At 36.3% G+C, this 14,800-nt stretch overlaps 1 protein-coding gene across 2 annotated transcripts in view; it reads left to right on the forward strand.

Moving 5' to 3' along the window:
- The window catches only part of OTUD7A (OTU deubiquitinase 7A), a 336,583-nt gene that overhangs the window by 199,398 nt on the left and 122,385 nt on the right, over positions 1–14,800 (forward strand). The window lies entirely within an intron of this gene.

The raw sequence follows: 14,800 nt of genomic DNA on the forward strand, positions 1-14,800 counted from the left end.
CTAAAATAGATTTACTTATTGTAGGTTTTTTTTTCTTTTTTGGTATCATTACCTGACAAAGGTAACAATGATGGTGTTGGAACCAGGTAAAGTAGGAAGAGCCAGTTTTCGTTTCTCTAAATGGTCAGATTTGTGGGAGGAGGGAACTTTTTAAATGATTAGTTTTTGTTTCAGGTATAGAAATTGCAATTTGTAGAGTTAGTAAATACTTAGTCAAGTATTGTAAGTCCCAGTGATTCTTTCAGTCACTCACAGAAAAAAATGAATTGTTATACATTTGTAAAAATGGAGATAACCATTCAATCCTATTATAAAATAAGAACCTCCTCTTAGAAGATTGTGAGAAAACGACAATGGCAATATTATAGTTTTGAAATTTCTCTCAGGCACTGATAATTTCAAACACACTCAGGGTTTGGGATGAAATAAGTGTAGAGAATCTTTGTGGATATATCTGAGTCAAAATGTGATTCTTACTTCCCACTCTTGATGTTATGTAATGAACCCCTGCAGGTGCCCACTGCTTCTGTTCATTTAAGTGAGTGGCAGCGTGAAGAAGCTTGGGAATGAGGTTAGCAATGAGAGCTTTGTCCAAGTCCAGATGCAGCCACTTGTCAGCTATGAGATGTAGGGAAAATCATTTTACTTCCCTTAACCTTAGTTTTATTTCTTTTCCCCTATAAGTTGAGCCTAATGTACCTTAAAAAGTGATTGTGCATATTAGAAGTTATGATGTAAAGTGCCTGGAGGAGTGAGCAGCAGGTAGGAAATGCTCAAAAAGGAGGTAGATCATACATGTAGTTGCTGATGTCATAAAGAGTACTAAATTGGTATTAGTTTCTAGACAGCCTTAAATGAGATGCAAGAGTGATTATCTACTTTTTCTTTATTTTTAAAATTAAGATGCACAAAAACTGACTTCTTAGTGTTCATTTGTATGAATTTTAACATGCCTGGATTTGTGTGATTACTACAGCTGTCAGGACACCATACCCCTTCACCACCTCCACATTCTATGTCCTGTTATCTTTTATAGTAAGGCTCATCCTTATCCATTGGCAGCCACAGTACTGTATCCTATCACTAATTTTGTCTCTTTTCAAGAATGTCATATACATAGAATCACAGATCCTCATCTCTTGAAATCAGCATCTTTTTACTCAGCATAACTCTTTGTTTGTTTTTATTAATGAAAGTGGTTCATTCTAGAGATGAACCACAGTTGTTTATTCATTCATCTGTTGAGGGCATTTCAGTTGTTTCCTGTTGAGGGCAGATATGATTAGAGTGTCTATAAATATTTAAGAACAGGTTTCTTGCAAATATAATTTTAATTATCCTAGGTTAAATTACATAGGGGTGGAATCACCAGTGCATATGGTAAGGGTATGTTTAACTTTATAGGAAACTGCCGAACTGTTTTCCAGAGTAGCTAAGCCATTTTGCATTCCCCACCAGCAATGTACAAGAAGTCCAGTACTCCACATATTCACCAGCATTTGATGTTTCTTTATTTTTGTTAATTTTGGCCATTTTAAATAGGTGTACAATGATATTTCCTCATGGCTTAATTTTCATTTCCCTAATTGATTAATGATGTTGAAATTTTTCAGGTAATTATCTTCATCTGTGAATTCTCTTTCATAAAACATCTGTTCAAATTTTATGCCTGCTACTACATTGAGTTGTTTGTTTTCTCATACTTGAGTTTTGAGAGTTCTTTTTATATATTAAGTATACAGAGTGTTTTTGTTTTTTTTGTGGGTAGTACCAGGGATTGAACTCCAGGGCACTCGACCACTGAGCCACATCCCTAGCCCTATTTTGTAGTTTATTTAGAGATAGGGTCTCACTGAGTTGCTTAGTGCCTTGCTTTTGCTGAGGCTGGCTTTGAACTTGTGATCCTCCTTCTTCAGCCTCCCGAGCTGCTGGGATCACAGACGAACATCATCATGCGCAGCCTAAATATTGAGTATAAATAATTAGTCAGATTTGTGACTTGAAAACATTTTCTGTCAGTATGTATTTGAATTTTCATTCTTTTTTATTTATTAAGATAATTTCAGTACATTATAATTATACATAACAGGCTTTATTGATACATATTTGTACAGGCACGTAATTTGGTCAGATACATTCCCCAGTACTTTGTCTTTTCATTATTTTAACAGTGCTTTTTTGCAGAGCAAAGGCTTTTAATTTTGGTGCAATCCAACTTACCAGTTCTATCTTTTATGAATCATGCTTTTGTGTGGCATGTCTAAGAACCTTTGCATAATTCCAGGTCATAAAGATTTTCTCCTATGTGGTCTTTTGAAAGTTTTATGCTTTTATGTTTAACATTTAGATCTGTGACCTATTGTGAGTTGCTTTGTGTAGAACGCACAAGATTTAGGTCAAGATCCATTTTTACGCTTATGAATGTCCAAGAGTTTAAACACCATTTATTGAAAATATTATGCATCCTCCATTGAATTGTCTTTGCATATTTGTCAAAACCAACCAAGATTATAGAAATAGTAATAACCAAGAACTGTGAAAATCTATTTCTTGATACCAGTTGTATTCCATTGATCAATGTCATTTCTTTGCCAATAGAACACCATTTTGATGATTATAGCTTTGTAATGAGTCTTAAAATCAGGTAATGTGATTCTTCTAAATTCAATTTATTTTTCAGACATATTTTAAATATTCCCTTTCCTTTGCCTTTCTGTACATATTTTAGGAAGAGCTTACCCTTTGAAATGTCCTACTGGAATTATGATTGGAATTATGTTAAATCTGTAAGTCAATCCTAATTATCTCAGTCCATGAGATATAGTGTTCTATTTATTTGGCCTTCTTTGAGTTCCTTGCTCAATATTTTATAGTTTTTAGCATTTAGAACCTAAATGTGTTTTGTTAGATTTATATATAGCCATCTTATTTATTGAGAAAATTGTGTAATTTAAAAAGGTTTTTGTTTCAAATTTTTATTTGCTAGTATGTAAAATATAATTTATTTATTTTATTTGTTTTATTTTTCTGTTTCTGGGAATTGAACCCAGGGACCCTTTACCTCTTAGACACATCCCCAGCCCTTTTTGTTTTATTTTGAGACAGGGTCTTGCTAAGCTGCCCAAGCTGGCCTCAGACTTGAGATTCTGTGCCTCAGCCTCCTGGGTCATTGGAATTACAGGTGTGCACCACCACACCCAGCTGAAATATTGTTTATTTTTATGTGTTGATGCTGTATCCTCAAATCTTGCTAAAACCAAACTGCTCAATTATTTGTTCTAAGAACTCTCCCCTGTCCTGCATATTCCTTGATATTTTCTTGACAATCACATCATCTCTAGATAAGGGGCGGTTTTATTTCTTCTTTTCCAATCACTATGCCTTTTTATTTTTCTAGACCTCATTTACTAACTAGGACTTCTAATAAAATGTTTAACAGAAATGGTGAAAAAGAACATCCTTGCTTCCTTCTTAATCTCAGGGAAAAGCATTTAATCTTCCACCATTAAGTAGAATGTGGCAATTTTGTACATGATCTTGGTAGGGAGGTTGAATTCCTCTCTATTTCTAGTTTACAGGGAGTTTTATCATGAAAAGATGTTGAATTCTTTTGCATTTTCTGTATCAATTGATAGGGTCAAATGTTTCCCCCCTAAAACCTGTTAATATTCTAGCTGACAGTGATTGTCTTCTAATAGTAAAGCAACCTTTCAGTAATTTCTTATCATGTTTTTCTGCTGTACACATTCTCCTCTCCTTCTGGACCCAGATATTATAACAGACCTTTTCTTACTGCCCTACAGGTTCCTATGACTCTAATCATTTCCTTTTCTGATTTTTTTCTCTGTATATTGTTTAGATTGTTTCTATTTGCTTATTAATAAATTTATCAACTCTTTCCTCCCTTATCTCCATTATGTTATTGAACCCATCCAGTGATTTTTTTAATTGTTAAATGGTTTTATTTCTAACCTTTCCACTTGGCTCTTATTCATATCTCCTATTTCCTTGCTAAGACTTTATATATTGTTTCATCCCAATATAGCCGTTGAGATTTCTCTGGTTGTTCTTTCGTGGGATTTTGTTTTGTTTTAGAATAGTAAAGAAAGTTAAATTGTATTAGGGACATTTTGAAAATTATGTTTTGAGATTCTCATTGTTGTTAAGCTCTTACAGAAAATATTGTTGTATTTGCTCTAGAATATAATCTTCCCAGGTCGGTTCTGTGGATTGTGGTTCCACCAGCAAGTCTTCAAGACATGCCATTTGGATCCATCTCACTTGTATGCCACCTAGTGGCCACTCAGGGACTTTGACATGTCTGACAACGTTCAAAGTCTGTTCAATCTGTTTAAGGCAGAACCATAGGTGTGCAGCTCTGGGACAGAACCAAGAGTTCATAAACAACTTTAGGGACTGGTCTTTCCCATCATAATCCTCTCACTCTGGGCTCCACTTTCCAAGTCCTCCAGCCAGCTTGGATAACTTGGGTTTTACTTGCCTACTGCTTAGCATACTTGAATCGACTATTAACATGGTAAAGCCCAACAGCAAAAGCCAGAGAGGAAAAAAAAAACCCAAAAAACAGTGAGGCTCACCCACCCTCCAGTGACCACAGAGCCTCTGGTAGGAGAGAAAGCTCTGTACTAAAGGTTCTACAGAGAAAGCTCTGTAGACAGGTTCTGTACTAAAACAGAACCAGTTTTAGTATTTAGACAGCATTGCCCATTGCTGTCACAGAGTTGCTTGAGTTCTAAGGTGCAGAGAACTGAGAAAAATGTAGAAGGAAAATGAAAAAATAAATAAATGAGGGATTTCCATGCTTTTTTGTTTTAATGGGACCCTTTTTTCGATACCTGAACCAGAGCTGGAGGGTTTCTCTTGCAATGAATGCTGACTTCTGGATTTGGGTCTATGTTGAGTTCATATAGAGAAGGGAAAAATGCAATAAATCACTATTAGTTTGATGGTACATTGAATGATGTTCTTCTTCCTCCATCTGCCTGGGTAAATGTTTTTCTTTTCTTTTCTTTTTATATTTATTTTTAAGTTGACAGATAAAATTGTATGTATTTGTCATACAATGTATTTTAAAATAAATACGTATACGCATTATGGAATGGCTAAATCTAGCTAATTAGCATATGCATTATCTCATCAATTGGTGGCAAGAACATTTAACATTCTCTCTCTTAGCACTTTTTAATACAATATATCACTATTAATTATAGTCACCATCCTATGCAATAGATCTCTTAAAACTTATTCATCCTAATTACAATTTTGTATTCTTTGACCAGTATCTCTACAACCTTCCCCCAGCCTCTAATGACCTCCATTCTACTTCTACATCCATGAATTCCACTTTCCAAAATGCTACTTATGAAGTCACATGCTGTCTTTCTGTGACTGGCTTGTTTCTCTTAACATAATAGACTCCAGGCTTAACCATGCTCTCAAACATGACAGTATTTCATCCTTTTTCAAGGATGAATAATATCCTATTTTGTATATAGGTGACATCTTCTTTATCTCTTCATTGGTTGATAGACTCTTGGGTTAATTCCATATCTTGGGAATTGTGAATGGTGCTACAATGAACATGGTAGTGCATATCTCTTCAACATAATGATTTTATTTTCTTTGGATATATACCCAATAGTGGGATTGCTAGATCACATGGCAGTTCTATTTTTAATTCACTGAGGAATCTCCATACTGTTTTCCATAATTGCTGAACTAATTTACATTCCCACCAACAGTGAACAGTAGCTCCCTTTCCTTCACCTCCCCACCACACCTATCTTTTGACTTGCTGATAATGGTCATTCTAAAAGGAGTGAGTTGATATCTATCTCATCATGGACTCATTTCCTGAGGGCCCTGTAGTGCATTCTGCACTCTGTCCACTGTTGTGGCTGCATTCAGTAGGACAGAAGATGCAGTGTTCTTGCCCATCTTGCCTGGACTGAATCCTGTCTTCTGTTATGACAATCTAGAGGACTGTGGTCACATCTGTATGGCAGATTCTTTAAGGCATGATGTTATTTGGGTCAAGATTCCTCTGTAAGCCAGTGATGTAAATTATAAAATATTTTCATAAACAGGCCTCAAAAAGATGTGCTGGGAAGATAAAAAATAACAGGGATTTAGAATGCAGAGGTGTCTAAAAGGATTTAAAAAATGCAGTGATGTTCAAAGCTGGATAAAAGGTACAGAGGCCTTCTTAGTATTACTTTGGTAATGTTTTTGAGTATTATTTATTTGTTTCAAGATAATAAAAACAAAAGATAATAAAAAATAAAAAACACCACAATGATGAGGATCACAGGGAAACAGATGGAGGCCACTGAGAAGAAAGAGTAGCTTGATTGATGAAGTATCTGGCAGAAAGAGACAGGATAGAAGAGCAAGATTCAGAGATGAAGACAGAAAGTAAACACAGATCTGCTTCCAGATGGAAGAAGGTGTTCCTGCCTACCTCCTGATTGCTTCATTGCCAAGTGGTCCTGAGTCAAAATCAAAGCAGGTGAATTTGCTTCCCCAAAAGCCTATAAGTCTGTATTTTAGTACATTTTCTATTGTTATAAGCAAATACCTGAGACCAGGTAATTTTAAAAGGAATAGAGGTTCACTTTGGCTCACAGTTCTGGAGTCAAGAAGTCCATTAGTAAGGCATCAGTGTCTGCTTACCTTCTGGTGAGGGATGTATGCTGTGTAGTCATACAAAGGAAAGTGGAAAGAGAATGGGTATATATAGAAGAGGCCAAACATAAGGGATAGTCTTGCTTCATAACCATCTGCTCTTGTGATAACTGATCCCGTCCCCCTAGAACAAGAACTCTTCTTGCATGAAAGGCATTAATCCTTCTAGACAACCTACTCACCTCTTAAAGGCCCCACCTCCTGATACTGTCACAAACAGCAGTGAAATTGCAACATGATTTTAGAGGGAAAGACCATAATCAAACCATAGCAACCTTAATCACCTGCAGAATAAACTCCTCTACCTGCCAATTAAGTCTCTTCAGCATCTGGCCCTTTTCCATCTTTTCCACTTCAGCCCCCTCTGAGGCCCTTCATCCCTTCACCAGATTCATGATCCCATTTACCATGTGATTTTGCTTAAGCCCTTTGCTAGTGCCACTAACATCCCCTACACATACTCTTTCCCCTTTTGAAATTCATCTCTTCCTCCAAGTAGGACTGTGAGCTCCAAGACACAAGGGACTACACTATGTGCCAGCCAGCATGTGCTGGTCCCACAAAAGACTGACCTAGTTGCTGGGAATACAGCAATGAGCAGCCAGTCAAAACTCCTTTTCCGTGTATAGTGTCCTGCTGGTTGGAGCTACAGAGAAAACCTAAATCAAGGGAAGAGGTAGAGGGTATGGGTTTGAGTGCAATTTAAAATTAGGATTGTCAGGAAAGCACCTAAAAAAAGGAATATGAGCAGAAAAAAAAAGTTTGAGGAGGTAACTCTAGAAAGAGTTAGTTAATTGGTCATTACTTGTTATCTCTTTGAATTTTGTCGACTTCAATTGTACCATATATTTGGCTGTGCCTTCTTTTATAAGTGAAAAAAAATCACATGATTATTTTCTTCATTAAATTAGAAGTTCTTAAAGCCAAGAACATAACACTGAAAACAGTAGTTAGCCTTTATAAGAATTTTTATTAACCAATAATAATTGTACATATTAATGGGATAGAGTGAGAACTTTCAACACATGCATACAACAAGCACTGATCAAATCAGGGTGATTAGCATTCTTCTCTCCTTATCATTTCTTTGTATTTGGGTCCCTTGAGTTCCCCTCTTCAACCTCTTCATGAAATATATAATAAGGACATTATTAAATGTCAGAAACTAAGCCATTTAAATGTAATGTCTCATTTAATCCTCACAATGAATAAGCAACCAACATGTTAGATATCACATTACGCACAATAGCTGAGGCCCAGAAAAGTCCCTAATGTTGCATGGCCAGAATATAGCAAAATGCACTGCTATAGGTTCAAAACCAGCATTTGAACTGACTCATGTCCCTAAAGGCCAAGTTCTTTCAGCAGAGCGATATCACCTCCCACTTGGCTTTGTATCCACTGCAGTTCTGGAACTTAACCATGCTTTGTATGCCTTATGAACTCAAAAGAGGTTTCACTAATTGCCAAAGGTATAGTTTACTTAGCCTTTTTATAATGTGTCTAAATAACTTTTATTTTCAGATTAAATCATACTCCTATAGACTACAAAATGTATTCAGAAATTAGAACTAACAGCTACCATTCATGTGCCAGATACTGTCTGGCTACTTCCCATAGATTAAAGGTAGTTAAGAAGATTTTTGAGTAGGAGCCAAACACAGGAGTTGTTTATAAAGTGTGAGTTCTCTACCTAAGGAAAAAGCAATGCTCATGCTTTCGTAATAACTGTGAAGTTTAGACCTTGCAGCTCTACCAAGATACCCTTCCAGCAAATCTATGACTCACTTATGTTGTTATCCATAGAAAAAAAATTCCTGAGTGAAACAGTAGTTACCTATGTGGTGTCTACTCATGAGTCTGAAGCAGAAGGATTACTTAAGCCCAGGGGTTCAGGGCCAGCTTGGGCAACATAGTGAAAAACCTCATATGTTATTTTTTTTTAAAAAAATGGGAAGCCTATTCATGTATCTTAAGATGTATGTATGTTTACCAATTGATATGACAATTTCAGAATGAAAATTCTCAGTGCTTTATGAGGAAGTATATCCCTTCTTTTCCAGTTCTGGATCCCCTGGGTTTGAAGAATGTGTGGTTTAGAAATTTGTATATGGTGTATTTTCTTGGTTTAGCTCACGTAGAGAAGCAACTCCCAATCACTCACCATTTTCACAGGTACTACTGCTAGCATTTACATTGGGCCATTGAAAACTTTCCACAATTTGGGGACAGCAGCTGCTGACTTGAATAATTCCAATAACAAATGTTCATCTAATGTATGAAAAAAGAGGTAAAGGCAACTAAGGGACAGACATATTTAGTTAAATTCTCACATTAGCCTAACAGCTGGTCATGGGATCCAGTTGCAACAAATCTGTGTATTTGTCCCATGGAGAACCTGCCAGAGTAGGCAAAATGAAATCTGAAGGTAGAGCAGTGATCAGAGGAGCCTGGAGAACCTTTGCCTAGAGACCCACCGGCTACCACTGTAAAGCTGTAACACAGGTGCTTTGGCCCTACAAACCACACTAACTTAAACACAAACAAAGATAGGCAGTGAATGCTCACTTTTTTTAATTAAAATGAGAAAGAAATCCATCTCACGGTCAGATATGCCATATATATGTGACCTATGCAGTCTTTCTCTGTGATCAAGCTAGACCTGCCCACTTTTATGCACAGGATACTGTTTTACCAAATTCACCGTTCTAACTTTTCAAGTCTGTTTGATTAGAGACCTTCTTTGGCAAGCCTCTCATTAATGAGTGGGCACAAAAAGGTGGTCTAGTGACTGAATCTTAAGCAAAAGTTAGGAGAGAGAAACTTTGGGCTGGAGCTGGGACAACTTTGTCAGTTACAGAAATACCAAAATGAAACCACTGACAGTTTTTCCAACTCTGCTGTCCCCACGAGGGAGAGCTCTGTCATAAGACTTTTCTTTTTAATATTAGGGATTTAAACCATGGCCTTTTACATTCAAAGCACATGTTCTACCATGAGACATACATTCATCCCAGAACTGGACATTTTTTACATAAAATGGCAAAACAAAACAACAAGTGCCCCTTCATGATCAGAATTCTAAGATATCTCCTCTGGCCTGGTCCCCCTCAAGAGAACACATTCTCTCTTTAGATAATTGAGTGGGTTTACTCTTGAAAACAAACTTAGACCCATGAACACATTTGTGGTGAGTTTCCCTTTGTCACCAAGATCAATTAAGTAGATCATATTTCTCTCATTTTCTTTCTTTTAGAGAAAGCTGTAACCCAAGTACTGCCATTGGCCTAGTTTATTGGCTTTTCTCAGAAGTCTACCCCGTCCTGCTTCTTGGAATTAAATGCATCCTCCCTAGAGAGTCAGCCATATACCTCACAGAGTCTTGATGTCTATACATAGGTAGAATCTTCTCCACTACCTGTGTCCCCACTGTGTGTTCCTCCACTTTGCTTCACTAATGTGCTTATTCTTTCAAGGATCCTTGGTCATATCCAAGGAAGTATGTGCTGTTCCTTTTAATGTCACCCTGAGCATAGTCCCAGGAAATGACCTGCCCCAAGTGGGCACTGTATGCATGGACCACATTGAATGGTGTTGAAGAGGATAAGATCAAAAGAACAGCAGCCCTGGCCAAAGATTCTCTGTTATTGTGGCTCACACTCAGGTTCTTATATAGTTAAACACTTTTGAAGATAAAAAGCTGCTGTGCACACTGAAATCAGTTTGAGACATTTTTCTTTGACTAAGCAGGAAAGGGGATATTGCTACCTATAAAGAACTGCTCCTTTAAGCAAAACCATCATGTTGTCAGTCAGCAGGCCCATAGGGGGGTTCTCTGAGCTGGGTTTGAGGAAGGAAGAAGAAAAACTTCTACCTTTAAGGTCCTTTCTGCCCAAGTAATTGTGTGCTAATAAAACTTTATTTACAATAACAGGCAGCCAGCCTATGAGCCATAGTTGGCCAAACCCCTGCTATAAATTTTAAAAAGACTGAAGAATTCTATTCAACAGTGATAATGTATGCATTTTGTATGCTGATTTGCTTGAATTGTAAAAAGGGAAAATTTATAAGATAATCTGGAAAATTTGAACACTTAATAATCTCAGTAAGGTGTGGTGGTTCACACCTATAATCCCAGCAGGAGAATCACAAGTTTTATGGTAGTGCTAAGAAAAAGGTATATACTGAAATATTGATGGATGAAATGATGATGATAATGATACCATGCTGGGCATGGGGAAATTGGTGAGAGAAAAAATGAAACAGATTAGCTGTGAGTTGACTGTTATTAAAACTAAGGAATAAGTGCACACAGATGCATTAAAATTATGTGTCTTCTGCTGCATATGTTAAAAAAATTTTTGAAATAAAAAGTTTTAAAAACACCAACAGGAAATCTCTGCTTCTAGCCAAAATAGAGTGTCAGAAAGTGAGTTTTCCCTCCTGCCAAAAACAAGGAAGAAATGGAAAAAAAATGAAAAAGGGTAAACAAGATTGAACATTAAATAAGAGACAGTAATTTCCTAGAGATTGGGGGCAAAAAAAAAATCCAGTTGTCCCTGTGTTTGCCAGTTCACAGCATTGAGAATTTCCAGGGTATGGTGTAAGGAGGAGGAACTTGGGTAGAGTCTCCCACACTCTCATGTGAGGAGGCAGCTGAGAGTCCTGGGAGGCCAGGAGGCTGGAGTTCAGAGGCCAGAGCACAGGAGAGGAAAGAGCTGCACACACAGAGGTTCGCCTCTGCCAGTCAGTAGTGGTGATCAGAGCCCATGAGAGGAAGCTACAGGCAGCTGGAAGAGAGCCCCCTAAAAGGATTGAACAATGTCTAGTGCTGACAGAGCCAAGAAAAGCACCAAACTAGAGACACACAGATATAATCTAGAAGGGTCTAGCCACAGTCATGGGGAATAATCAACTCTAGGACAAAAACTGCTCTAATCACAACTAGCAAAACTTACAAGCAAGACCCAAACAATTCCCAAGTAATGTAGCTGTATTCCAGAACAAAGCTCAGTATATTTATAGGAATATAAAACTTGTCTAGCACCAAACAATGTAAATTTCACAATGTCTCACACCCAATCAAAAGTTACCAGGAACACAAAGTAGCAGGAAATATGTTCCATAATGAGGAGAAACTATTTGATGAAAACCAAATTAGAAGTGCATTGATGTTAGAATTATCAGATTAGGACATTAAAATTTATTACAGCTATATTCAGTACATTGAAAATTTTAAGTAAAGGTATGGAAGATATTTTTAAAAGCCCAAATTGAACTTCCAGAGATGAAAACTACAACATCTGAAATGAAAATACATAAAATATAACTTAATAGAATTAACAGTAGATTATAGGAAAAGACACATGAACATGAAGACATGGCAATAGAAAATATCCAAAATAAAATACAGAGAAAATAAAATTAAAGAAATTTTAAAAGCCTCAATGAGTATGGGGAGTCATGATGCATGCCTGTAATACCAGCTACTCAAGAGGCTGAGGCAGGAGGATCAGAAGTTCAAAGCCTGCCTGGGCAAGTTAAGAGGAGACCCTCTCTCAAAATAAAAAAAATAAATAAAAAGGGCTGGGGATGTAGCACAGTGAGAGAGTAGCCGAGAACTGCCAAAAAAAAAAAATCATTGAGCTCTGGAAAAAATACAAGAAGCTAAAAATAAGTAATTGGAGCCCCTGAAAAGAGGCATGAGAAACAGAAAAAAAAATATTCAAACAAAAGCTGTACCTTTGGGGAAATTTAGAACATTAAGCACCTTTATTAGGAAAGAAGCAAGGCCTTAGATCAATTACTTCAATTTCCATCCTGAAAACTATAAAAAAGAGCACATTAAACCTAATATAAATATGAGAAATGAAAGAATACAAATCAGAACAGAAATCAATTAAATAGAAAATAGAATAATAGAGAAACTCAGTGAAATCTTGAGTCTGACTTACATGTCCACTTACTGTATGGTTCTGATTGGGGTTTTTTGTTTTGTTTTGCTTTTATTGGTACATTATAGTTGTATATAATAGTCTTTTATTTTTGATGTTATAAATTATATATTTTCCCCTATTATTTGGGCAAGGGCTCGTTAATTTTATCAATCTCAAGGAACCTACTTATGGTTTCATTGAGTTCTTCACCAGTAAATTCTACTGCACACATAATAAAGAAATTATACCAGTTGTATGCAAAGTCTTCTTGAAAATTGAAGAGGAGCTATACTTCTCAATTTATTCTGTAAAGTCAACATCATCTAAGAAGGCCACAGACAAATATTCTTCATGAAAATCAATGTAAAAACTCTAATCAAAATTTAACAAATTAAATTCAGCAATATACAGAAAGGATAGCAGCATATCATGACCATGTGGGTTTTATCCCCAAGATGCAAAGCTAGTTTAACTAGTAAAATCATAATTTAATGTGATTTGCCATATTAAATTTAAAAAACAGAAGATGTGATTATTTCAATAGATACCGAAGCTCTTTGACAAAACCCAACATTCATTTCTGATTTTAAAAAAAATTATCAGTGCAGTTCAGAAAACTAGAAGGATACTTCTCTAATCTTCTGGGGAGTGTTTTCAAAAACAAAACAACAAAAAACAAAATCTACAGTTGATATGTCATTTACTGATGAAAGAAAGAATACTTTCCACCAAAGATTAGGAAGAAGACAAGGATGCCCATTTCCACCACTTCTACCAGCATTTTCCTGGAGATTCTAGTCAGAACAGTCAAGCAAACAAATATAACAAGAAAGCACCAGATTGGAAAGGAAGAGACAGACTATCTTTATTCATAGAAAACATATCTTTGAAAAAGGCACAGTAGAATTTACAAAAAGCTATTGGAACTAATAAGTTTAGTAGTATTGTATGATACAAGATCTCTATATACAAATGTTCACATATTTGCAATGAATAGTTGGAAGTTAAGTTTTTAAAAATATCTTTTCAATAACATCAAAAAAGAAATAATCTGGCAGACATGTAAGATCCATACACTAAACTACAAATCACTTTTTATAAAAATTTAAGACATAAATATATGGTGAAATGTACCATGTCCATGATTCAGAAAACTCAATACCGCTCTTTTCAAATCAATCTTTAAATGCATTCCAGTCCAAATCAAAATTTTAGCAGATGTTTTAGCCAGCTTTTTTGCTGCTGTGACTAAAGGATCAGACCAGAACAACTATAAGAGGAAAAGTTTATTTGAGGGCTCAGGGTTTCAGAGGTTTTAATCCATAGAAGGCCAGTCCATTCCTCAGGGCTCAACGTGAGGATGCACACCATGGCAGGAGAGTGTGGCAGAAGGAAGCAGCCCACATCAAGAAACAAAGAGAGAGACTTCAGCTCCAGATACAACATACATAACCCTTACCACCCGCCCCCCTTCCTCCAGCCACACCCCACCTGCCTCGAGTTACCACTCAGTTAATCCCGTCAAGGATTAATTTCCTCACAATCCAATCATTTCTCTTCCTAACTTTTCTTGCATTATCTCAAGTGAGCTTATGGGGGACACTTCATATCCTAACCATAATAGCAGATTTTTTCAGTGGCAACTGACAAGCCGACTTCAACATGATACAAAAATTCAAGGACATAGAACAAACAAAACAACTTGGAAATATAGAATACAATTGGATGGCTAACAATACTTGATATTAAGTCTTATTATAAAAATACAATGTGATATTGACCTGATGTACACATAAGAAGTCTAGATAATAATACTGCATTGTGTACTGGAAACCTGCTGAAAGAGTAGATTTATGGGCTCCTACCACACATGGGTGCTCACACATGCATACACATATACAGGGGTAACTGAAATTATGGATATGTTAATTTACTTGATTTTAGTAATCATTTCACCATATATATCAAAACATCATGAATACCTTGAATATAAACATACAATAATTTTTAAAGGAGAGAAATAGGTCAGTGAAACAGATTGGAAAACTCAAGAAATAGATCATATATCTTAACAACTGACAACTTTTTTTGTTTGTTTTGGTTTGGTTTTTTGGTACCAGGGATCAAACACAGGGGCACTCAACCACTGAGCCACATCC

The sequence above is a fragment of the Spermophilus citellus genome, assembly GCF_964194105.1.
Source record: "Spermophilus citellus genome assembly, chromosome: 4".
NCBI classification, from domain to species: Eukaryota; Metazoa; Chordata; class Mammalia; order Rodentia; family Sciuridae; genus Spermophilus; species Spermophilus citellus.